The sequence below is a fragment of the Phaseolus vulgaris genome, chromosome 4, assembly GCF_000499845.2.
Source record: "Phaseolus vulgaris cultivar G19833 chromosome 4, P. vulgaris v2.0, whole genome shotgun sequence".
NCBI lineage: Eukaryota > Viridiplantae > Streptophyta > Magnoliopsida > Fabales > Fabaceae > Phaseolus > Phaseolus vulgaris.
In genome coordinates, this window is record NC_023756.2 from 39,889,238 (window position 1) to 39,914,532 (window position 25,295).

Consider the following 25,295-nt stretch of genomic DNA (forward strand, 5'->3'; position numbering starts at 1 on the left):
TACAGAAGAGAAGAGATCGATGTACCTAGCACAAGGAGCGCGAAGACTTGAAAGGATTAAGATGAGTTCAAGAATACAAAGAATTTGGAAGAGCGCAATCAGTTTCTCATAGTAATGAAACGTTATGGGAAGTTGTGAGAGGTTAAATAACATTTTGATAAAGTGTTAAAACCGCGAAACTGCTCAACGACTGACACATGTCTTGTTTAAAACCATCACGCTAGTCATCCTTTTCGCCTCTTCGACTCAAGACTAGGAGACTGTGTGTTGTCCTAGACCTATTCGGTTTTAAGGAAGTCCATGAGTTAAATGTTTTGTTTAAATAAAACTTAGGATGTGGTCAAATAGAATCTGATAGAAAGAGATGCTCGACAAGAGGACAACCTGAGTGCTCTTTAAACTGAAAAATAAAATCCGCCAAAAAAATTCGTCTAAAATATCACGGAGTGCGAGAAACATGATTGATTTTTTTTTGTTAAAATAAATTATAGAAAAAAGAGGAAAGATAGTTAGTAAGCACGATTTTACTTAATTCAAGCTTCTTTCTTATCCCATCTCAATCCATAATTAATCTTAAAAAATAAACGTCTATATAGTATTCCAAATAAAAATAATTTACAACAAATTTGTTTTCTAACACACGCTTCATAAACTTTTTATGCTTGGTCCCAACATTTTATGAACCATAGAAAAATAAATGAAGACTCCTAATATATAAAAACATTTAAAAATAAAAATATATATTTATATTAAATACAACTTTTTAACTCATAAATACAAAAGAAAAAAACAAAATATTACAAGTGAAAAGGGTTTTGATAATTTTGTAACAACATTCAAATTGTGTTATTTTTGGATAAATTAAAATCTTAATTGAAAAATGCTTTCGAGAATATGAGATGAAGCTAAGATGTCATTACAAAATTAATTAAATTATTTTCACATGTTAAAATTTTGTAAATTTCTTTTAGAACTCTCTTCCATTATGGAATTGGAGTGCTTCGTCAAGCAAATAAAAAAAATGCAGATGAATCACATAGATTGAAAGAAAGAAATGAAAACAAAGGAGTGCAAAGACATAATTAAAGTTGTTCTTTCACAGAAATAAACCTCACATCATATAGAAATGGATGCAAATAATAAGTGAATTCTAAAAATTCATTTCAAGTGAGTTTAAAGCATAAAGGAATTGATTGAGACAAACTTAAAAACAAAAAGAGATATGATTGAGTTATAACACGCAACTTGTGGAAATAGGTAGCGACTTGTATATAACTATTTATGTGGGAGAAAGTAGAAAGCGTGAAAGCACAATGTGTTAACATTTTGTTATCTTTTTTACACAATATTATTTTTTTGTCCCTTTCGCAATTTTTTTTGTTTTTTTTTTTTTGCACTTCCTCTTTTGTCGTTTGCACCTGTCTCATTTTTGTTTTGTTTTTCTACAAAAATATTAAAATAAATTAAATTAAATTTCAAACACCTTCAAATGAAGGTAAAAATGTTACACCCAAAATTAAGTATTTACATGGAGCTTGAACCTTGCCATTGAGAAAGAAAGTAGTTTTTTTGTATATCATATAGAAATTTGAATAAGAATGCTTCCCCTGTATCTAAAACAGAGTACCAAACCCAATTTTAATGCTAATGTATAACCAATTCGATCTCAAGATATTACAATTTCACTTCCAAAAAATAGAAACACAACATTACCAAGAGGGAAAGATGCATATTATGCTTTGTGGGAGCAATTTCCCCCAAAAGATTTTTTACTACAATTGAGGTAAAAAATTAAACATAATATGATATTCAAACTAAAGTATTTTATGTTTTTCATAAAATATATACATTGAAAATCCTTCTAATATTATAAATTATTGTTTCTTTCACTGAATTTTTTTCCTGAATTTGTCATTAATAATCAACCAACAATCACCAACAAGATTGTAGCTTGTACCACATATCATCAAGGAAACAAAAATATGCATATCTCCAAGATCTATAAATGAATAAAGGAGCAACAATTAACCAGAATCCCACACCAAATCCAAGTGCCATGCTAACAAAGAACCAATTCACTCCATGCTCACCATTCTCTGTTCCAGAGCGGTCAATATATGGACTTTGTTGGTTGGAACTACAATTGATAAGTAGAGGTGGTGATGGAGATCAAGATCAAGAGAACATAGAGGCCAATCAACAAGATCAAGAAGAGGTGGAGGCACAAATAGAAGACGCCCATGGAGGTCAAAGTCCACCTCAAAGGCTTACAAGAAGCATGTTTAAAGCTTTAGGAGCTAGAGGACATTTATTTTCTCTTTTTGTAATTTCTTTAGTTGAAGGTGCTTAGAGGGAAACTTTAGAAACCTCTATTGTTATAGCATCTTTTAGGCTTTAGTTAGGAGCTTTAGGGGGGGTGTGTTAGTAGATAGGTGTAGAAGTAGAATAGGAGGTGCCAAAGTGAAGGAAGGAGTCACACCTTCCTCATGACTTGAAATAGGCGCCGGTTTTAGCTTGCTTTAGGAGGGAAATTTGAATTGTTTTAGCTTGCATTTTCAGCACCTTAGGCTATAAATAGAGGTGCTCTCTTTGTAAAATTCAGATTGGAATTTATCTAAAGAAACTATACTCAAAATTGGAGTGAGCATTGGAGAGCTTTTGAGCCTTCTTCTCTAGTCTTATCTTGAAGGATCCATGGTGTCCTCAAGTGGCGGCAACACTCTCATCTAGGAGCATCCACACTTCTAGTGGCGAGATCATCCATCATTCATCCATCTTCATGAGCAATTCTTCTCTCCTTCCTTTCTTCTTTGTTAATTCCTTGTTCTAAGCTTGTTGTCTTGTTGTTTTGGTTCGGCTGTTCTTGTTTTCCAGCACCTATTTTCTGTTCTTTGCCTTTTAATTTCACTTTGTTCGGTTCAGTTTGCTTATCATCCTTTTCTGTTCGGTGTGTTTTAATTTTACCTCTCTTTGTTGATTCAATTTCACAATATGTGGAACATCCAAATGAGTTTGGGATTTGGTACTAGTTTTTGGTGAGTTCTTGTCTTAGAACAATGATCCAACTCTAAGAAAAGTGCCTCAATAATGTCCAGCTCAAGGTGATTCTTAAGAATGTCAAGAATCATTCTCTATATGGCTAGTGGAATCACATCATGTGGTATCATGAGTCTTAGGTTCTTCTTGTTTAATTGTTGAGTTGTGTGCACTTTAATTTCAAGAGCTCTTAAATTTTCTTGCAATTTAAGTTTCTGTTTTAGGTGTTAATTGAGTTTTCTTGCTGTTTTTCTTTTGTTACACCAAGTGCTTGTGAAAAGGTTTATGGCACTCATTATTCATATGAGTATGGTTGCTCTTTTGGAATGGCATTCTCCTTCCTAGAGTTTACCTTAAGCTTCCTTTCACTTGTTATTTTTTGTCATATGTCTTTTAATTTTGTAATCATGTCAAGTTTTGTCTTAGTCATGTTATTCCATAATTGTCATTACTTCTAGTAGTACTTTTATTGTTTTGATTGTTTCTTGCTTTAGTGTCATATAATTTTTTCTGAATTGATATTGATCCTTTGTGCATTTTTTTTTTTAGAATTGAGTTCATACTTGTATTCTAGACCTATACAAGTTCCAATACATCATTTTCCATTATGTCTTTGCTAGTTCATAATTCTGTTTTTTATTTCTATTAGGATTCCTCTGTTTCTGAAAAAAAAGTGCTTACTGTTTTTTCCTTATTGCAATTGATTTACTCACTTGAAAATTTTGAAATTCTGGATTTGTGATATTCAAAGTGTTAGAAAAAAATAGAAAAAAGAATCATTCAAAAATTCAAAGTACACAAAAAATGATAAATAAAATAAAAAAAGTGTACAATTCTGTCGAAAGGAATACAGTAATCTGGCAGCGATTTTAAAAAATTTATCTCAATTAATTGGCTTACTGTTTTTAATTGATTCCAGTGCCATTATTGAGTTAACATCTTGAAGTTTCTATGGTTTAAATTTCATAATCCAGTTCGCTCTACATCATTCCAGTTAAATCAGTGAATATCAAGCACAGTTTGCATTAAAAAAAAAAAATTTCCAGTAGCTAAATTTTTGTTTTCTTCATCTACTCTAGTGTTTTTCCTTAAGTATTCTTTTGTGTGCCTACTTTCTCATTGAGTTCTTTATTTTCTTGATTGTCTTTCATTCCTTACTCTTTGAGTTTGTCTTACATATAGTTTTTCCTTTTGCAATTACCTTTCCTTGCTTATACCTTTTCTTGTTTGTCTTTGTTGTTTCATTGGTTTTGTGGTGGTTGCTCTTGAGATTGGTGTGCTTGCTTTGACATCTTTCATTTGAGGATTCCAAGGCCTCAAGATCAGATTGGTGCAAGAACATTATTTCTTTGAGAGTGACCTCTTTTTCTGTCTCATTTCACTTCGGCAGTTTCATTGACAAGCTCACTGTTTTTTTTTTGCTAATTTTTAACTTGTTTGCTGTTTTTGTGTGTTTGCTGTTTTTAATTACAAATGGCTGGATTTTCAAGTGATGCATCCTACAAGCAGAATTCTCCTTCCAAAGCTTCAATCCTTGGTGAATTACATGAAGCTCAAAGAACAATTAGACGGTTGGAGGAGAAATTGCAAAAGTTGGAGGTGCAACAAACTAGACCATCTCCTTCAATCCATGATGAGCATCTTGCACATAGACCTTCAACAAGAGCATCTTCAAATGATTTTGGCCGTGAAGATGAGCATAGGAGAAGGAGAACTCCACCTCAAGTCCATGGACAAAGACATCATCATCAAGGGGAAAGAACTCACTACGGCAATGGCTTCTATCATGATGCAAAGTCTAGGCTTCCTTCGGTCAAGCTACCTTGTTTTAATGGCTCTAGTGATCCAAATGTATATTTAGATTGGGAGGCTAAGTGTGAACAAATTTTTGAGATCCATGAGATCCAAGATGAGCATAAGCTTAAGCTAGCCACCCTAGAGTTTAGTGATTATGCCATGAAATGGTGGCATGGAATTGTAAAGGACATTATCTATCAGAAGGGTCCTCCCATGGACTCTTGGAACTCTTTAAAGGATCATATGCGCGCTAGGTTTGTGCCCCCACATTTTAGGAAAGACCTCATGTTGAGACTCCAACGGTTTCAACAAGGCACGCTAAATGTGGATGAATATTATAAGGAGCTTGAGACGCTTGTGCTTAAAATTGAATTAGAAGAAAGTGAAGAAGCCATGGTTGTTAGGTTTGTGAGTGGTCTTAGGAAGGATATTCAAGACATTGTTGAGTTACAAGAGTATTCATCATTGGGCTCTTTAGTTCATCTTGCAATGAAGGTGGAAGCCCAACTTGCTAAGAGAAACTCTTTCAAAAATGCTTCCAATGATGGATACTACTCCAAGTCTTGGAGAAACAAAACTTCTTTTTCTAAACATCCTTCCAAAGATTCTTCTTTCAAACCCAAGGAATCTAAGCCATCTACTTCTAGGCCTAAATCTCCCACTAGAACGTCTAATACTAAATGCTTTAAATGTATGGGTTATGGTCATATTGCTGCAAATTGTCCTTCCAAACGAAGTATGTACATGCATGAGGGCATTGTAGTTAGTGAGCATGATTCGGATTCTCCTAAGCATTCATTGCATTCTCATACATCTAGTGAGGAAGAGAGCGAATGTCCACTTGAAGGAGACTTGTTAGTTGTGAGAAGACTTCTTGGCCAAGTTTCACAACCTTTTGATGAAAGTCAAAGGGAAAACATTTTCCATACAAGATGTCTTATTCAAAACAACATTTGCTCTTTGATAGTGGATGGGGGTAGTTGTGCAAATGTGGCTAGTACAAGAGTGGTAGACAAGCTTGGATTGCCTACTATCTCTCATACAAAGCCCTACAAATTACAATGGCTTAGTGAGGTAGGAGAAATAGTTGTCAATAAACAAGTCCTCATCCATTTCTCCATTGGAAAATATCAAGATGAGGTATTATGTGATGTTGTGCCCATGGAAGCCACTCATGTTCTTTTGGGAAGGCCTTGGCAATTTGATAGAAAAGTTTTACATGATGGCTTTACCAATAAACTATCTTTTGAATTCCATGGTCAGAAGGTTACTTTAAAATCTCTCTCTCCAAGAGAAGTCCATGAGGACCAAGTTATCATAAAGAAAAAGAGGGAGAGTGAAAAAGATAAAAAAGATAAGAGTTCTAAGCCTACACTCTTTGTGTCTAGGCGTGACATTGAAAGGAAAATAGTGGCTCATCATCCTCTTTTTTTAGCCATCCCTAGAACTCTTAGAGTAGAATCACTTGTTGATAGTCCTCATTGCTTGGAAAATTTGGTAGAAGAGTTCCAAGATGTGTTTCAAGATCCTCCAAATGGACTTCCACCTTTGAGAGGGATTGAGCACCAAATTGATTTGATACCGGGCTCTTCTTTACTAAACCGTCCAGCATATAGGACCAATCCAAGTGAAACCAAGGAAATTCGCCAACAAGTTGAGGCTTTGATTGAGAAAGGGTGGGTGCAAGATAGCATGAGTCCTTGTGCTATGCCTATCATCTTAGTGCCAAAAAAGGATGGCACATGGCGAATGTGTTCGGATTGTAGGGCCATAAATAACATAACCATTAAGTATAGGCATCCCATACCTAGACTAGATGATTTGTTGGATGAATTACATGGTTCTAAAATCTTTTCAAAGATTGATCTTAAAAGCGGCTACAATCAAATCCGTATCAAACCGGGTGATGAATGGAAGACGGCTTTTAAGACCAACTTTGGTTTATATGAGTGGTTAGTTATGCCTTTTGGTTTAACTAATGCACCAAGTACCTTCATGCGCCTCATGCATCATGTTCTTAGACCTTTCATTGGTAAGTTTGTTGTGGTTTACTTTGATGACATTCTCATTTATAGCTTATCTTTGAATGACCATAGGTTGCATGTTAGGCAAGTTTTAGAAACCCTTAGGAAGGAACATTTGTATGCTAATCTTGCTAAATGTATGTTTGCTCTTGATCATATAGAATTCCTAGGGTTTGTTGTGAGTTGCAAAGGGGTCCATGTGGACAAAACAAAGGTGATGGCCATTCAAAATTGGCCTACACCAAAATCTTTGAATGAGGTCCGAAGTTTTCATGGACTTGCTTCTTTCTATAGAAGATTTGTCCCAAACTTTGGTACCATTGCCGCACCACTCAATGACATAGTGAAGAAGGATGTGGTCTTTCAATGGGGAGAAGCACAACAAAATGCTTTTAACACTTTGAAAGAAAAATTGACTAATGCTCCCATCTTGGCCCTTCCTAATTTCACTAAGACATTTGAGATTGAGTGTGATGCTTCAAGCATAGGTATTGGGGCTGTTCTCCTTCAAGAGGGCCACCCCATAGCCTATTTTAGTGAGAAATTGAAGGGGAGTCATCTCAATTATTCCACCTATGATAAGGAATTATATGCACTTGTTAGGGCTTTGTTTACTTGGCAACACTATCTTTTTCCCAAAGAGTTTGTGATCCATAGTGATCATGAATCTCTTAAATATTTGAAAAGCCAAAACAAACTTAACAAGAGGCATGCTAAGTGGGTGGATTTCATTGAGCAATTTCCTTATGTGATCAAACACAAGCAAGGCAAAGTAAATATTGTGGCGGATGCTCTTTCTAGAAGATACACTTTGCTAAATCTTTTAAGCTCTCAATATCTTGGTTTTGATCACATTAAGGAACTTTATCATGATGACCTTGATTTTTCTCTCATCTATCAAGAGTTTCTTAAAGGAGGACACAAAGATTTTTTTATACAAGATGGCTTTCTTTTTAAAGGAAAACGTCTTTGTGTTCCTCAAAGCTCTATTAGATTATCTCTTGTTAGAGAAGCTCATGAGGGGGGTTTGATGGGACATTTTGGGGTTGCTAAAACTTTGGATGTGTTGCATGAACATTTCTTTTGGCCTCATATGCATAAACATGTTCATAGTTTGTGTGATAAATGCATAGCTTGCCGCAAAGCTAAATCTAAAATGCATCCCCATGGTCTATATACTCCTCTTCCTATCCCTTCAATGCCTTGGGTAGATATATCTATGGATTTCATCTTAGGCTTACCCAAGACATCAAAGGGAAAGGACTCCATTTTTGTGGTAGTGGATCGTTTTTCAAAGATGGCTCACTTTATTCCTTGCCACAAAGTGGATGATGCATGCCACATTGCAAACCTCTTCTTCCCAGAAGTGGTTCGCTTGCATGGGATCCCTAGATCTATAGTGTCCGATAGAGATCCCAAGTTCTTAAGTCACTTTTGGAAGACCTTGTGGGGCAAGCTTGGGACTAAGCTTTTATTTTCTACCACTTGCCACCCACAAACTGATGGTCAAACCGAAGTGGTGAATAGAACTTTGGGACAACTATTGAGATGTTTTATTTCGGGGAATCCTAGAGTGTGGGAGAATTTACTACCCCATGTTGAGTTTGCATATAATCGTGTAGTAAATTCTACCACCTCACATTCTCCTTTTGAGGTTGTCTATGGGTTTAACCCCCTAACACCTCTTGATCTTCTTCCTATTCCCCTTCTTGGAGATGTCTTGTGCAAAGATGGGGATGAAAAAGCTTCTTTTGTAAAAACTTTGCATAAAGACATCAAGAGGAGAATTGAGAAGAAGGTTGGCAAGTATCTGAACTTGCCAATAAAAGGAGAAAAGCATTGTTGTTTGATGCGGGCGATTGGGTTTGGCTTCACTTGAGGAAGGATCGCTTTCCTACTCAAAGGAAGTCCAAACTAATGCCTCGAGGGGATGGACCTTTCCAAATCCTCAAGAGGATTAATGACAATGCTTATGAGTTAGATATGCCTGATACATTCTTAGGTAGTCATACTTTTAATGTCAGCGATCTAAGTCCTTTTTCTGTAGGTCTCCAGAATTCGTGGTCGAATTTTCTCCAACTCGGGGAGTATGATGGAGATCAAGATCAAGAGAGCATAGAGGCCAATCAATAAGATCAAGAAGAGGTGGAGGCACAAATAGAAGACGCCCATGGAGGTCAAAGTCCACCTCAAAGGCTTACAAGAAGCATGTTTAAAGCTTTAGGAGCTAGAGGACATTTATTTTCTCTTTTTGTAATTTCTTTAGTTGAAGGTGCTTAGAGGGAAACTTTAGAAACCTCTATTGTTATAACATCTTTTAGGCTTTAGTTAGGAGCTTTAGGGGGGGTGTGTTAGTAGATACGTGTAGAAGTAGAATAGGAGGTGCCAAAGTGAAGGAAGGAGTCACACCTTCCTCATGACTTGAAATAGGCGCCGGTTTTAGCTTGCTTTTTAGGAGGGAAATTTGAATTGTTTTAGCTTGCATTTTCAGCACCTTAGGCTATAAATAGAGGTGCTCTCTTTGTAAAATTCAGATTGGAATTTATCTAAAGAAACTATACTCAAAATTGGAGTGAGCATTGGAGAGCTTTTGAGTCTTCTTCTCTAGTCTTATCTTGAAGGATCCATGGTGTCCTCAAGTGGCGGCAACACTCTCATCTAGGAGCATCCACACTTCTAGTGGCGAGATCATCCATCATTCATCCATCTTCATGAGCAATTCTTCTCTCCTTCCTTTCTTCTTTGTTAATTCCTTGTTCTAAGCTTGTTGTCTTGTTGTTTTGGTTCGGCTGTTCTTGTTTTCCAGCACCTATTTTCTGTTCTTTGCCTTTTAATTTCACTTTGTTCGGTTCAGTTTGCTTATCATCCTTTTCTGTTCGGTGTGTTTTAATTTTACCTCTCTTTGTTGATTCAATTTCACAATATGTGGAACATCCAAATGAGTTTGGGATTTGGTACTAGTTTTTGGTGAGTTCTTGTCTTAGAACAATGATCCAACTCTAAGAAAAGTGCCTCAATAATGTCCAGCTCAAGGTGATTCCTAAGAATGTCAAGAATCATCCTCTATATGGCTAGTGGAATCACATCAGGTGGACCACACAAATTATTTCCAACAAAGTCCGTTGCTTCAAAGCTTTGAATTTGAATTCCTGTTGGAATCTTTCCCTTTAAATGGTTATAAGACAAGTCTAGGTGGTTGAGAAAGCTCAACTTTGATATGGTTAGAGGGATTTCTCCTTAAAGTTGATTCTTTGAGATATCAATGGATTCTAACAATCTCATATTGCCAATACTTGGTGGAATTTGACCAGATAATTGATTATTGGATAAATTCAAATATATCAAACCATGTAGATCTGTGATTTCTCTAGGTATTTCTCTTGATAATTTGTTCCTTGATAGATCAATGCTTGTTACCAGACCCAAGATGTCTCTGTACTCAATTCCTACTCCTTTTAGCCAAAGTAGCACACTAACCATTTCTTCGAAAGAGTAATCTGAAGTATAAGATTCAAAATAGATACCACTATATCTACTTCTATTCCTAAGTCTCATGGCACTCAATTTATTGAAACAAGTAGGTATATTTCCACACAAATGGTTTTCTGCAAGATCTACAACCTGAAGGAGACTGATATCACATATTTCATTTGGAATGTGACTAGAAAAGTTGTTTGATCGAAGACAAAGGATTTTCATATTTAATAACTTTTCTCCAACCCATAGTGGAATAGTCCCTGAAAGATTATTTTCCCTTAGGTCCAATATTATCAATTGGTTGTTCTTCTTCAAACTGGTAGGAAATACTCTTGAGAGCAAATTCTTACAAATTTGAAAAGATTGCAACCTTGCCAAAGAACCCATCGATGGGGTAAGTTCCCAACAAAATGATTATTTTGTAAACTCACATCCACTAGAAATGGCCAAATATTCCAACAATTTGGTAAATCTCCTGACAAGTTATTTGATGCCAGATTGAGAAATTCCAATGCCATCGACTTGTCTTGATTTCTACATAAAAAATCATCCATGGATCCATAAAGTGAATTGTTTGAAAGATCTAAGTAGTACACATCATTTGAAAGATAAGGCAATTTTTCATGAAAGTGATTTGTGCTTAGATCAACACTGTGGACAGATATTGGATTCTTTAATGTAGTCCTAAGCTCACCATGGACTTGATTACGAGAGAGGTCCAAATAAGAAACTTGAGAAAAGTGTTCCCAAAACCAAATGGGAATAGTATCTAATATCCCAGTGTTTGACATCAATAAATTTTGTAGTCTATTTTGTGATTGAATCCATGATGGAAAGTTGGGACCCAATTGCCACGAGTTTAAATGCAAGTTGAAAAGCTGAAAAGTAGGATACCAATCGAAACCCACTTTTAAAGTCAAATTATTTCCTGAGGCAATAATTTGTTGCAACATCGTAAGATTTGCAAGATTATCCTCTGTGACAACTCCTTTAAAACAATTATATACAATTTGAAGATTCACTAATTTAGAGAGTGACCCAATACTTTCAAACGGATTTCCATTGAATTGATTGTTGCTTAGATCGAGAGATCTTAATGATAAAAGTTTTCCAAATGATCTAGGCAGGGTACCACTAATTGAGTTTCCTTCAAGATCAAGTCTGACTAGAGAAGTCAAATTTCCTACACCATTAGAAATGTTCCCATGCAAGTTGTTGCTTTCTAGGTTCAAGATCTTGAGATGATGAAGACGGTATAACGCATTAGGTATTGAAGATGAGAATGAATTGTGAGACAAGTCAAGATTTTCAAGGAGTGTGAGGTTTCCAATGCTACCAGGAATTGGACCTCCAAAATTGTTAGATCTTAAATTAAGAGAAACAAGTGTTTTGAGTCCAAAAACCCACTCTGGAACAAAAGAAACTGTAGAAGCAGAAATATCAAGATTGAGAAGAGATGAAAAGTTAAATAAGGATGGTGGATTATTGTGAGGGAATGCACATGTTGACAAACGTAGGTGCATTAAAGAAGGAAGATCTTGAATAGTGTGAAGCCAGTGAAATGATTGGGATAGATATATTCCTCTCAAACCAAGATATTCAAGCTTGGAAAGACTTGACAACCAATGAAGGTTTTGAGGGAACATATAATAACTTTCCAAGTGAAGGTAGACCAAATTGGATAGATTCCCAATTTGAGAGGGAATATTTCCACTGAATGCAACATTAGAGAGATCAAGGTGAGTTAGGGAAGTCATTTTCCCAAGGTGAGTAGGAAGTGACATACCTCGTGTCCGTAATACCATGCCACTCAAGTCAAGATATCGGAGTTTGGAAAGACTTGATACCCAATCAACATTATCTGCAAACAGACCATTCCTTCCAAGGTCAAGATAGAACAAATTGGAGAGATTTCCAATCTGAGGAGGAATTTTCCCCTCGAATCCAGCGTTTGAAAGGTTGAGGTGAGTTAAGGAAGTCATTGTTGCAATGAAGGAAGGAATTGGCATACCACCACAATCATTGCCGCTGAAATCCAAGTAATTCAAATGCTTTAAGTCAACCAAACAAGGATTAATCTCTCCATAAAATACCGATTTAGAATAATCATCGTATGTTTGTTGATCGTATACATCTTCATCATAGAAACTAGGTTCTGTGTTGAGGTGAAGTTCTGCAACGTGAGCTGTGATGTTGTTGCAGACAACTCCAACCCAGTGGCAACAATTAGAATCCAGAGTTGCATTCCAAGATGAAAGCCTATTTGAAGGATCTTTGAGATGATGCTTAAACTTCAACAGTGTCTCTCTCTCATTTGGGATGCACACTATGTCTCTCCACACACCAAAAGTTGACATAAAAAGTGAAAGCCAACAAAGGTGAACGAGAATTAAAATAGAACACTTCATCACACAAGCTATGTGTAACAAACTAAATGTTTATTGTATCAGAAATCTTGGTTCTGCATATTAAACTCTTTCTGTTATATATATACTCGTTGGGCAAAGCCCTTTTTTCTTCATTTTAAACATTTTTTACTCTTTTAATCAGTTATTCACTTCAAAATTTCCAAATTACTTGGATTCGTAGATTGCGAAAAGTCTACATTTTTTTTTTACTTGAAAAGTCTTCGTTCAAAGTCTTTGGGTAGGTTGTTATGTTTTCTCTTTCCAATTGAATTTGAAGTTGAACATTACACCTTTGTCACATGAAAATTATCATAATTTGGTTTAATTTTAATAAAAAATACACTTTCAAAAAAAGCATTAAATAACAACCAAATTTAGAGATAAAAATAATTAATTATTAACTAAATTAGATACTATTTTAGAGGAAAAATATATTGATATTTAATGTGGTTTATTTTTTTAACAAAAATTTATAAAATTGTTTATAAGTTGATATCTAAATTAGCTACCGAAATTTTAACTACTAATATTTTAGATTCTAAATTAGTCTCTAAAAGATTAATATAAATTAATTTAGAATATAAATTAGTTAGTAGTTAGTGATGTGTAATATGAAAACTTTTTATAAAAAAAAAACTAGTTAGTAGTTAAAACTTTGATAACTAATGGTTAGATATTACTTTATAAACTTTTATTAATAATAGAAACTATTTACCAACAATTTTTTAGTTTATAAAATGATGTTTAATTTAATCTCTTTATCTCTAAAATTATTTTAATTAATGATGTAGTGTTTCTTACCTCAAAGTTATCATAAGCATTCAGGAAAACATTTTATTCCTTTATTATAAACGTTATTTTAGTCAAAATTACTTATATAATACATGTTTAAACTTTTTTCTTGTATAATTTTATTTATTTTTATTATTTTCTCTAACATATTACCCAATTTTTATTATTTTATGTTATTTAGTGTTTTATATATATGCATAGGCCATTTTCTGATGAGATTAGGTTATAATTAATAAATGTTGAAATTTACGCAATTTAGCATCTGATATGCAAGCCCATGCAATTCTTCCATTAATATTGTATTTCTTTATTTGATTTTATTATACTGTATATGGACTTCATGTTGAGCTCATAAGCTTAAAATAGACAATTTTTTATGTTATGTTAGGTGTTATGAGTTTTTTTAACATTTCTTATTTGTTTATTTTCTTTTATGTTTCATTGCTGTTTTTTATTTTTATTTTATTTTACCAGCATAGTTATTTGCAGCTTAACCCTATTGATTTTAATCAATTGATTTCTATTTCACTTTTTTTTTAACTTTCCTCTTAACTTTTCTCGTAATGCTTTTTGTTTGGGAAACAATTTCTTATCTTCTGCATTAAAGAATATGATGGGATATGGATTGATGGTGATATGGATGCTTGTTTTCTTCTCAGAGCTTTTTAACTTACTTTGCAAGCTAGAAAAAATGATGCAGATGATTCTCAACATAATGAAATAAACAAATAAAAACAAAGTAGTGCAAAGACTTGACTAAAGTTGGTCTTTCGTAGTAACCCATGGGTTAGAAAATTAACAACACTAATTAATAGCGTAAATAGAAAATAAAAATGACTATAGCATAGAGACTTTAAATTGATAGTCTTTTTGTTTTGTCCTTTCTATGATTAGAAATTTTGCTCAACAAAAGGAAAAAAAAAAAAACAAATTTGATATAAAACTTAGTGGTGTGTATTTTATGGGTTAGAAGATTAATTCAGCAATGACTAAGACATTAAGTTGTGAATCTTTGTACATTTTAACCTTTACACCTAATTAGATTTAAGATTTAAATATTGAGTTTTGAGGCTTTAAGGATTAATGAAATTGTACTGACCCATATTTCATATATTTAAAATATAGTTTAAACATATTATGAATTAATTTATTAATAAGAACATCCTAAAATTTAATATAATTGCATCTTTAACCGAACGATAAGAATATATAAATCTACATAAGAACAATTTAATAGGAGGGAGACTTGCTTCAACTCATTAATATATAAATTCATAATTACTTTTTGTCATAAATAAACTAACTAAATAACTTACAAATTAATATTTGATTAAAAATAACTTAATTTTAATTTTAACTAGATAATATTTTTTGTAATATTTAATGTAAAATTTACTTATAACAATTTATTGCTTATAAACCCAAAAAGTATTTTTATCAAATATTATTCCTCCCATATTTTTTGTATTAAGCAATCATGTTATAAGTTATTAACATATAAAAAACCTATTTCTATAGAAACTTAACATATTCAGTAAACTGAACCAAACGTAAGATAAATAACAAAAGGCAGCATAGGTAAACAACCATTAAAATGGAGGAATTCATGTTCACACAAATACATTGAAAGCAAGTGTTTTTTTTTTTTTTTTATTAGAAAGAAGTGCTTCTTGGTTATGCATATAAAACTTCTAATATTTATGATGCTGCAGACACATTTTTTCTCCGTTTTCATTAACCTTACTTTTTTTTCTCAGTTATTTACTTTAGAATCCAATTTCCCAAAATTCTTAGATAAGAGGAAATTTTATATTTGTGCTATCTATCTAACAATTTAATTTTTCTATACTAAATTTGTAAAATCAAATTCACATGTCAAAATCGGTATTTTGTATCTTCATTTTAAATTCACATCTGTTGAATTTCATACAAAATAAAAGAAATAAAACGACCTTTAAAAAAAGTGGAATTTTCCAAAAATATTATTTTTCCCTCATCCTTATATGCCATAATCTTCCATTTCAAAACTATGGTTATTCAAACATTTTTTAATGTAAAATATTTCATACAATTTTCTATATGAAAGTATAAGACCTTCCATTTTTGTTTTTATTTGTGCTAGTTAAAGAGATAAAATATTTGATATTTTCTATATTTGAACTTCACAGATACACAGATTGTACATTTAAAATGGTGTTCTCCTAGGTCTATTCGATATCAAGGAGACCCATGACTTAAAGATTTTGTTTAAATAAAACTTAGGATGTGGTCAAGAGGGTGACTCGAGTGTTCTTTAAACTAAAAAATAAAACCTGCTCAATAAGCTCGCTTAAAATATTTAGGAATACGAAAAATATGGTTATTATTTCTTGTCAAAATAAATTATCAGATAAGGAGGAAAGACAGTTAGTAACCACGATTTCTGATGAGAGTCAAGTAAAGGAGGTTTTTATCAATGAAGGAAGAGGCAATTCACCATCACACTTGAAGTTCTTCCTTCTAGTCTTCTCAAAATTAAAAGAAGACATAAAATAAAAAGAGAGGCCCAAGCCCAAAGCCCAAGCCCAAGCCCAAGTCCATCCTATGAAGGGCAAGGCCAAGTTTTAAATAATAAAGAATATTGTTTGAAGGTGCTTAGAGGGAAACATTAGAAACCTCTATTGTTAAAGCATCTTTTAGTCTTTAGTTAGGAGTCTTAGGGGGGGTGTGTTAGTAGATAGGTGTAGGAGTAGAAAAGGAGGTGCCAAAGTGAAGGAAGAGGTCACACCTTCCTCATGCTTTGTTTTAGGCGCCAATTCTAGAAGCTTTTTAGGAGGGAGTTTTTGAATTTGTGTAGCTTACATTTCAGCACCTTAGGCTATAAATAGAGGTGCTCTCTTTGTAAATTTCAGATTGGAATTTATCTAAAGAAACTATACTCAAAATTGGAGTGAGCATTGGAGAGCTTTTGAGCCTTCCTCTCTAGTCTTATCTTGAAGGATCCATGGTGTCCTCAAGTGGCGGCAGCACTCTCATCTAGGAGCAACCACACTTCTAGTGGCGAGATCATTCATCATTCTTCCATCTTCATGAGCATTCTCTTCTCTTTCCTTTCTTCTCTTGTTAATTTCCTTGGCTTAGCTTGTTTCCTAGTTGTTTTGGTTCGGCAAATTCAGCTTGTTAATGTGTAGCTATGGTTCATTTGTGTTCTTGGCTGTTCTTCATCTTTTCTTCTTCAACTCCAGCATTTTGATTCGGTACCTTGCTGTTTTGTTTTTGTTAATTAGTGTTTTTGCCTTTCCTCCTTTTCTTTTGGTTCAATTTGACAATATGTGGAACATCCAAATGAGTTTGGGATTTGGTACTAGTTTTTGGTGAGTTCTTGTCTTAGAACATTGATCCAACTCTAAGAAAAGTGCCTAAATAATGTCCAGCTCAAGGTGATTCCTAAGAATGTCAAGAATCATTCTCTATATGGCTAGTGGAATCACATCATGTGGTATCATGAGTCTTAGGTTCTTCTTGTTTAATTGTTGAGTTGTGTGCACTTTAATTTCAAGAGCTCTTTAATTTTCTTGCAATTTAAGTTTCTGTTTTAGTTATTAATTGAGTTTTCTTGCTGTTTTTCTTTTGTTACACCAAGTGCTTGTGAAAAGGTTTATGGCACTCATTATTCATATGAGTATGGTTGCTCTTTTGGAATGGCATTCTCCTTCCTAGAGTTTACCTTAAGCTTCCTTTCACTTGTTGTTACTTTTTGTCATATGTCTTTTAATTTTGTAATCATGTCAAGTTTTGTCTTAGTCATGTTATTCCATAATTGTCATTACTTCTAGTAGTACTTTTATTGTTTTTGATTGTTTCTTGCTTTAGTGTCATATAATTTTCTGAATTGATATTGATCCTTTGGGCATTTTTTTTTTAGAATTGAGTTCATACTTGTATTCTAGACCTATACAAGTTCCAATACATCATTTTCCATTATGTCTTTGCTAGTTCATAATTCTGTTTTTTATTTCTATTAGGATTCCTCTGTTTCTGAAAAAAAGTGCTTACTGTTTTTCCTTATTTCAATTGATTTACTCACTGGAAAATTCTGAAATTAAGGATTTGTGATATTCAAAGTGTTAGAAAAGAATAGAAAAAAGAATCATTCAAAAATTCAAAGTACACAAAAAATGATAAATAAAATAAAAAAAGTGTACAATTCTGCCGAAAAGAATACGGTAATCTGGCAGCGATTTTAAAAAATTTATCTCAATTAATTGGCTTACTGTTTTTAATTGATTCCAGTGCCATTATTGAGTTAACATCTTGAAGTTTCTATGGTTTAAATTTCATAATCCAGTTCGCTCTACATCATTCCATTTAAATCAGTGAATATCAAGCACAGTTTGCATTAAAAAAAAAAAATTTCCAGTAGCTAAATTTTTGTTTTCTTCATCTACTCTAGTGCTTTTCCTTAAGTATTCTTTTGTGTGCCTACTTTTCTAATTGAGTTCTTTATTTTCTTGATTGTCTTTCATTCTTACTCTTTGAGTTTGTCTTACATATAGTTTTCCGTTTGCAATTACCTTTCCTTGCTTATACCTTTTCTTGTTTGTCTTTATTGTTTCATTGGTTTTGTGGTGGTTGCTTTTGAGATTGGTGTGCTTGCTTTGACATCTTTCATTTGAGGATTCCAAGGCCTCAAGATCAGATTGGTGCAAGGACATTATTTCTTTGAGAGTGACCTATTTTTCTGCATCAATTTCACTTCGGTACTTTGGCTTAAAACACTCACTGTTTTTGCTAATTTTGTTTCTTGACTTGTTTGCTGTTTTGTGTGTTTGCTGTTTTTAATTTCAAATGGCTGGATTTTCAAGTGATGCATCCTACAAGCAGAATTCTCCTTCCAAAGCTTCAATCCTTGGTGAATTACATGCAGCACAAAGAACTATTAGACGCTTGGAAGAGAAAATGCCAAAGATGGAGGTCCAACAAGCTAGACCATCTCCTTCTATCCATGATGGGCATCATTCTCATAGACCATCTTCAAGAGCCTCTTCAAATGATTTTGGCCGTGAAGAAGAGCATAGGAGAAGGAGGAATCCACCACAATTTCATGGACAAAGACCTCATCATCAAGGAGAAAGACATCACTACGGCAATGGCTTCTATCAAGATGCAAAGTCTAGGCTTCCTTCGGTCAAGCTTCCTTGTTTTAATGGCTCTAGTGATCCTAATGTATATTTAGATTGGGAGGCTAAGTGTGAACAAATATTTGAGATCCATGAGATCCAAGATGAGCATAAGCTTAAGCTAGCCACCCTAGAGTTTAGTGATTATGCCATGAAATGGTGGCATGGAATTGTAAAGGACATTATCTATCACAAGGGTCCTCCCGTGGACTCTTGGAACTCTTTATAGGATCATATGCGCGCTAGGTTTGTGCCCCCACATTTTAGGAAAGACCTCATGTTGAGACTCCAACGGTTTCAACAAGGCACGCTAAATGTGGATGAATATTACAAGGAGCTAGAGACGCTTGTGCTTAAAATTGAATTAGAAGAAAGTGAGGAAGCTATTGATTGCTAGGTTTGTGAGTGGTCTTAGGAAGGATATTCAAGACATTGTTGAGTTACAAGAGTATTCATCATTGGGCTCTTTAGTTCATCTTGCAATGAAGGTGGAAGCCCAACTTGCTAAGAAAAACTCTTTCAAAAATGCTTCCAATGATGGATACTACTCCAAGTCTTGGAGAAACAAAAATTCTTTTTCTAAACATCCTTCCAAAGATTTTTCTTTCAAACCCAAGGATCCTACGCCATCTACTTCTAGGCCTAAATCCCCAATTAAATCGTCTAGTCAAAAGTGTTTTAAATGTTTGGGATATGGTCACATTGCTGCTAATTGCCCTTCTAAACGAAGTATGTACATGCATGAAGGCATTGTAGTTAGTGAGCATGATTCCAATTCACCTAGGCATTCTTCACCTTCTAGACCATCAAGTGAAAATGAGAGTGAAAGTCCTTGTGAAGGTGACTTATTGATGGTAAGACGTATGTTGGGCACAATTCCAAAATCTTTGAATGATACTCAAAGAGAAAATATTTTTCACACCCGATGTCTTATCAACAACAAGTTATGTTCCTTGATTATTGATGGGGGGAAGTTGCACTAATGTGGCTAGTACAAGAGTTGTGGAGAAGTTAGCCTTACCCACTATCTCTCATACCAAGCCCTACAAATTACAATGGCTTAGTGAAGTAGGTGAAATCATGGTGAATAAACAAGTCCTCATTAACTTTGCAATAGGAAAGTATAAAGATGAGGTTTTATGTGATGTTGTGCCCATGGAAGCATCTCATCTTCTTTTAGGAAGGCCTTGGCAATATGATAGACATGTTTTACATGATGGCCTATCCAATACAATGTCTTTTTCCTTCCTAGGGCGCAAGGTTATATTAAAACCCCTCTCTCCCAAAGAGGTTCATGAGGACCAAATAAAAATGAAAACTAAAAGAGCAAATGAGAAAGAAAAAGAAGTAAGTACTACACCGAGTCACTCCATTTTCTCCTCTAAATCCATCATGTTGACTCGTGCTATACCTCAAATGGACCCTCCAAGGTCTTCTTCTTCTTTATCTTTTTCATTACCCAAGGTTCCTATTTCAACACCACCTTGGTTAAAATATGTTAGGGATGATTTTTTTCATACCTCCTAATGGGTTTCACCATTTAAGAGGTCTTTTTCCAAAAAACATCATCATTCCCAAACAAATTTTTCCAACTTGGTCGATTTATAGGACATCCTTTTCTACAATCCCTTTGGGTCCATCTGCTAAGTCATGTCTTCCTTTTTCTTACACTTTTGATTATAAAAGTAAACTGACTTTGTTATATGCAGGGATTCAGAATTCGTGGACGAATTCTCTCCAACTCGGGGAGTATGATGAGAGTCAAGTAAAGGAGGTTTTTATCAATGAAGGAAGAGGCAATTCACCATCACACTTGAAGTTCTTCCTTCTAGTCTTCTCAAAATTAAAAGAAGACATAAAATAAAAGAGAGGCCCAAGCCCAAAGCCCAAGCCCAAGCCCAAGTCCATCCTATGAAGGGCAAGGCCAAGTTTTAAATAATAAAGAATATTGTTTGAAGGTGCTTAGAGGGAAACATTAGAAACCTCTATTGTTAAAGCATCTTTTAGTCTTTAGTTAGGAGTCTTAGGGGGGGTGTGTTAGTAGATAGGTGTAGGAGTAGAAAAGGAGGTGCCAAAGTGAAGGAAGAGGTCACACCTTCCTCATGCTTTGTTTTAGGCACCAATTCTAGAAGCTTTTTAGGAGGGAGTTTTTGAATTTGTGTAGCTTACATTTCAGCACCTTAGGCTATAAATAGAGGTGCTCTCTTTGTAAATTTCAGATTGGAATTTATCTAAAGAAACTATACTCAAAATTGGAGTGAGCATTGGAGAGCTTTTGAGCCTTCTTCTCTAGTCTTATCTTGAAGGATCCATGGTGTCCTCAAGTGGCGGCAGCACTCTCATCTAGGAGCAACCACACTTCTAGTGGCGAGATCATTCATCATTCTTCCATCTTCATGAGCATTCTCTTCTCCTTCCTTTCTTCTCTTGTTAATTTCCTTGGCTTAGCTTGTTTCCTAGTTGTTTTGGTTCGGCAAATTCAGCTTGTTAATGTGTAGCTATGGTTCATTTGTGTTCTTGGCTGTTCTTCATCTTTTCTTCTTCAACTCCAGCATTTTGATTCGGTACCTTGCTGTTTTGTTTTTGTTAATTAGTGTTTTTGCCTTTCCTCCTTTTCTTTTGGTTCAATTTGACAATATGTGGAACATCCAAATGAGTTTGGGATTTGGTACTAGTTTTTGGTGAGTTCTTGTCTTAGAACATTGATCCAACTCTAAGAAAAGTGCCTAAATAATGTCCAGCTCAAGGTGATTCCTAAGAATGTCAAGAATCATTCTCTATATGGCTAGTGGAATCACATCAATTTCAGTTAGTTAATTAAGAATTGTTTGAGATAATCTATAAAGGGGAGAATTAAAAAGCAAAGGAGGATTAAAAAATATTTGGACTGGTTCATGTGAAGAAAAGAATACATTAATTTCCAGAAACTAGATTGAGCCAGAAAAAACTAGCATCCACTGTGGGGCAGGTAAAAGTTGTTCCTACACAACATTATGTCATAAAAGATTCACCGTGCACAATGCAATGAGGAATCTAAGACCAAACGCGATTGTGAAAATGGAAAACAAGAACATGTTACTACAACAAATCATGGAGACCATGCAAAAACTATAAAGGGATAATGCGGAAGCTAGGAAACAAGTCAAAGATTTTCGAGTTGCACAAGAATGGTTGCGCCTAGAACTACAAGAGGAACATGAACATCGTTATAAAGAACACAAGAAGAATAGATGAAGCTCTGAGATGACGTAGAGATGGCTAGAAAATTGATGGAAGATGCAGTCAAAGCCCACGGGGACATTAAAAAGGAAAATGAAACCTTGAGAAAGACTACTCATGATCTTGAAACATAGAAGAAGAAGAGGAGCTGAAGGTGTCCTGACCAGTGTGAAAGAAGTTCAGCGGTTAACCAGGCAAAGAGCGACCTTGTCAGAATTTTTGTCTGCCGAAGGAGAAAAGGGGTTCCTGTACTTTCAATGCTTATGAAAGAACTACCATTTTGTCTGGTCTGAACAATGTGAAGAAGCTTTTGTCAAGTTAAAGAAGTACCTTGCACATTCGTCGATCCTTAGTACCTATACGGCTATACTTCTCGATAACTGACCGGGCTATCAACTGGTTCTCATTCAGGATGTGGAGGAAAAACATAAACCAATCTACAATGTTAGCAAAATCCTGTAGGCAGCGGAAACACGATATCAAATAATTGAGAAGGCAACGCTAGCGATTGCATTCACTGCCCGACGGTTAAGGCATTATTTTCAAAGTTGCTTGGTAATAATCATGACTGAACTTCCTATTCGACAAGTCTTGGGCAAACCAGATGTAGAGGGAAGGTTGATAAAGTGGGCAATTGAGTTTTTCATTATTTCTCTAAACTAATTGCATTTCCTTAAGGTTTCTTTCTTTCTTATTTTCTATTTTTATATTAAATTTGTTTTTTCTCCAAAAATAGAGTTTCTAAAAAAATGTCATAAAAATTTCATTTTACAGCTTTTTTTTATCGGCATAAAAATGAATAAATGTAAACCACTATAGGGGTCGTCCAACCCTTATACAGAAATTCCTCATTAGCAACCCCCTCTAGACATACACCCACATATATCTATAAATACCACTTCCAATAGAATCCAAAATACAAACACCTAAGATACTTTGTTTAAACACCTAATAGAGTACAACCTTACATCATCCTCATACAAACCAGAGGATCAAGACACCAATCTGAAAAGGAGAAATACACAGAATGTGACTTAGACTTAACCTAAGACCAAGCCTTTAGTTGAACCAAGGCAAACACTTCCAAAACATTAACTACACCCCCCTTGAAGATTGCACTGTTTCTATGTTTCCAAACCTCATTGACTACTGCAATCCATATCACTCCCTAAACCTCATTTACCGAAGCAGACACATTACTCATCCTAAAGTGGGAAATGTTTAGCAATGGAACATTATGGAACACCATTTGCACACCCTACCATTCACCACAATAACTCGACAAAAGCCAAGCAAATCTACACTCGAAGAACAAATGGGTCAACCTCGGAAAGGCACCCTTCAAAACCCCACAACCCGCCCAATAATCTTCCCAAAACAAAACATCCTTCCTAGTACCAAGCTTCCAATCAACCATATCTTCAAAATTTCGATCCCATCCTTCCAAACTCCATACCTCCCTCAAAACATTCCACCACAAAGTCCTTGCTATCCTTCCCTTTCTCTCTCAAACTTCTCCAACCCCCGTACTTGGAGACAATGATCTCCTTCCACAATCCCTCCTTATCTGACCCCAAATGCCATATCCATTTACCAAGTAACGCCAAGTTAAAAGTCCTTAAAGTCAATAATACCAAGACCACCATCCTCACGAGCTTCACACATCTTTTTCCACGAAGCCCAAGCAACCTTTCTTCCATCAGAACCCCACCCCCATAAGAAAATCCTTTGGATTCTTACAATCTCATTTGCCACCACACAAGGCATCTTGAATAAAGAAAGGTAGAACAGAGAAATAGAAGAAAGTACCGACTTAATCAAGCAAATCCTCCCCGCCATAGGCAAGAGCCTACCTTTCCACCTACTTAATCTTCTCTTCACTCTATCGACCACCCCATCCCAAAACGTCCTTCTCTTATGACACCCTTCCACCAGCAAACCCAAATATACAAAAGGAATTTCCAACACCTCACAATTAAGAATTGCCGCGAAACGCTAAATCGTTATCTGCTCAATCCCCAAACAGCTTATCTTGCTCTTCATAAAGTTCACCTTAAGCCCAGAAGATAGTTCAAAGCAATTCAAAGCCACCTTTATATTGAAAACACTTTTAACATTTGCTTCACAAAAGAACACAGTATCATCAGCGTATTGCAACATGTTTACCTTCACTTTCTCCCTACCAATCTCTAGGCTATCAATCAAATTCTTCGCAACCGCCATCCTGGATACTCCCGCCAAACCTTCTACCGCAATAAGGAACAAAAACAAAGCTAACGGATCCCCCTGTTGAAGTCCTTTATGATGGAGATGTGCCTTCATAGTTTTCGGATTTTGTTAGTGAATGGCAGAAGCATCATGGATTGAAGATAAAGCAAGGTCCTCCTAAGAGTGGTGGTGACCTTGAAGGTGCACGAGAGGTAGGGATTGAGACTGGTGAGGCAAACTCTACTTGGAAAGGGGAAATTTGTGAAGATTAAAAGCCTAACCTAGGAGGTTTTGGGCAAGAAGTGAAATTGACACAATTTGGCAGCAATTCACTAAGTATATTAATCTTACAAAATGAGAGTCAAGCACCTCAATTTATAGTGTTTAGAGTGCTGAAAATTCAAAAGAAAGTGGAGGGAAATTTAAATGAATTCCCTCCCAAAAGTGGAGCCTAAATGAGCACATGGGGAGGGGTGTGTCTAGTTTGTATGCTCACCCCCTCCATGGGCTTTCTAGACTGGCCTAGATAAATTTATAGGTTTTTAGAAACTCTAAGTTTACCTAGGTTGGTGCTTTAGGTGCCAAAATTAATTCTAAGAAAAATTACAAATAAATTTCCTATGCTAATTTTGACAAGAAATTAAAGTTTCCTACACTAGAGTTTATGGCATTTGAACATGTAAAAGAACGTCTTCTTGGATCCTCTTGGCCATAACTCTAGGGGTTGGCCCAAATCCTCCCTTTGGTGGGCTTGCATGTGGGCTTGTGCTTGGGTCTCTTCCATCACTTTCTTAGGAAAGAACTCCTTAGTCAGGCTACCATTCACGAGAACTAACATAGATGCAGACTCTAAACATCCCTTAATCCACTGAATCCATTTGTCACAGAAACCAACCTTTTCTAACATGTAATAAATGAACTCCCATCTCACAGAATCGTACGCCTTCTCGAAATCAACTTTGAAGAACACACACCTTTTCTTCCTTCTCTTCATCTCCTCCAAAACTTCATTGGCAACTACAACACTGTCCAATAAACCCCTTCCTTCAAGAAAAGCGGACTGCTTGACATCAACGACTTTGCTAATCACCTTTTTTCAGTCGTAATGACAACGCCTTCGAGATAATTTTATACAAGCATCTGACCAACGAGATAGGTATAAACTCCCTGAGTTG

General features: G+C 35.1%; 1 pseudogene; it reads right to left on the reverse strand.

Moving 5' to 3' along the window:
- Positions 1-1,863: 1,863 nt before the first annotated feature.
- Positions 1,864-12,738, reverse strand: LOC137836509 (receptor-like protein EIX2; annotated as a pseudogene).
- Positions 12,739-25,295: the final 12,557 nt, after the last annotated feature.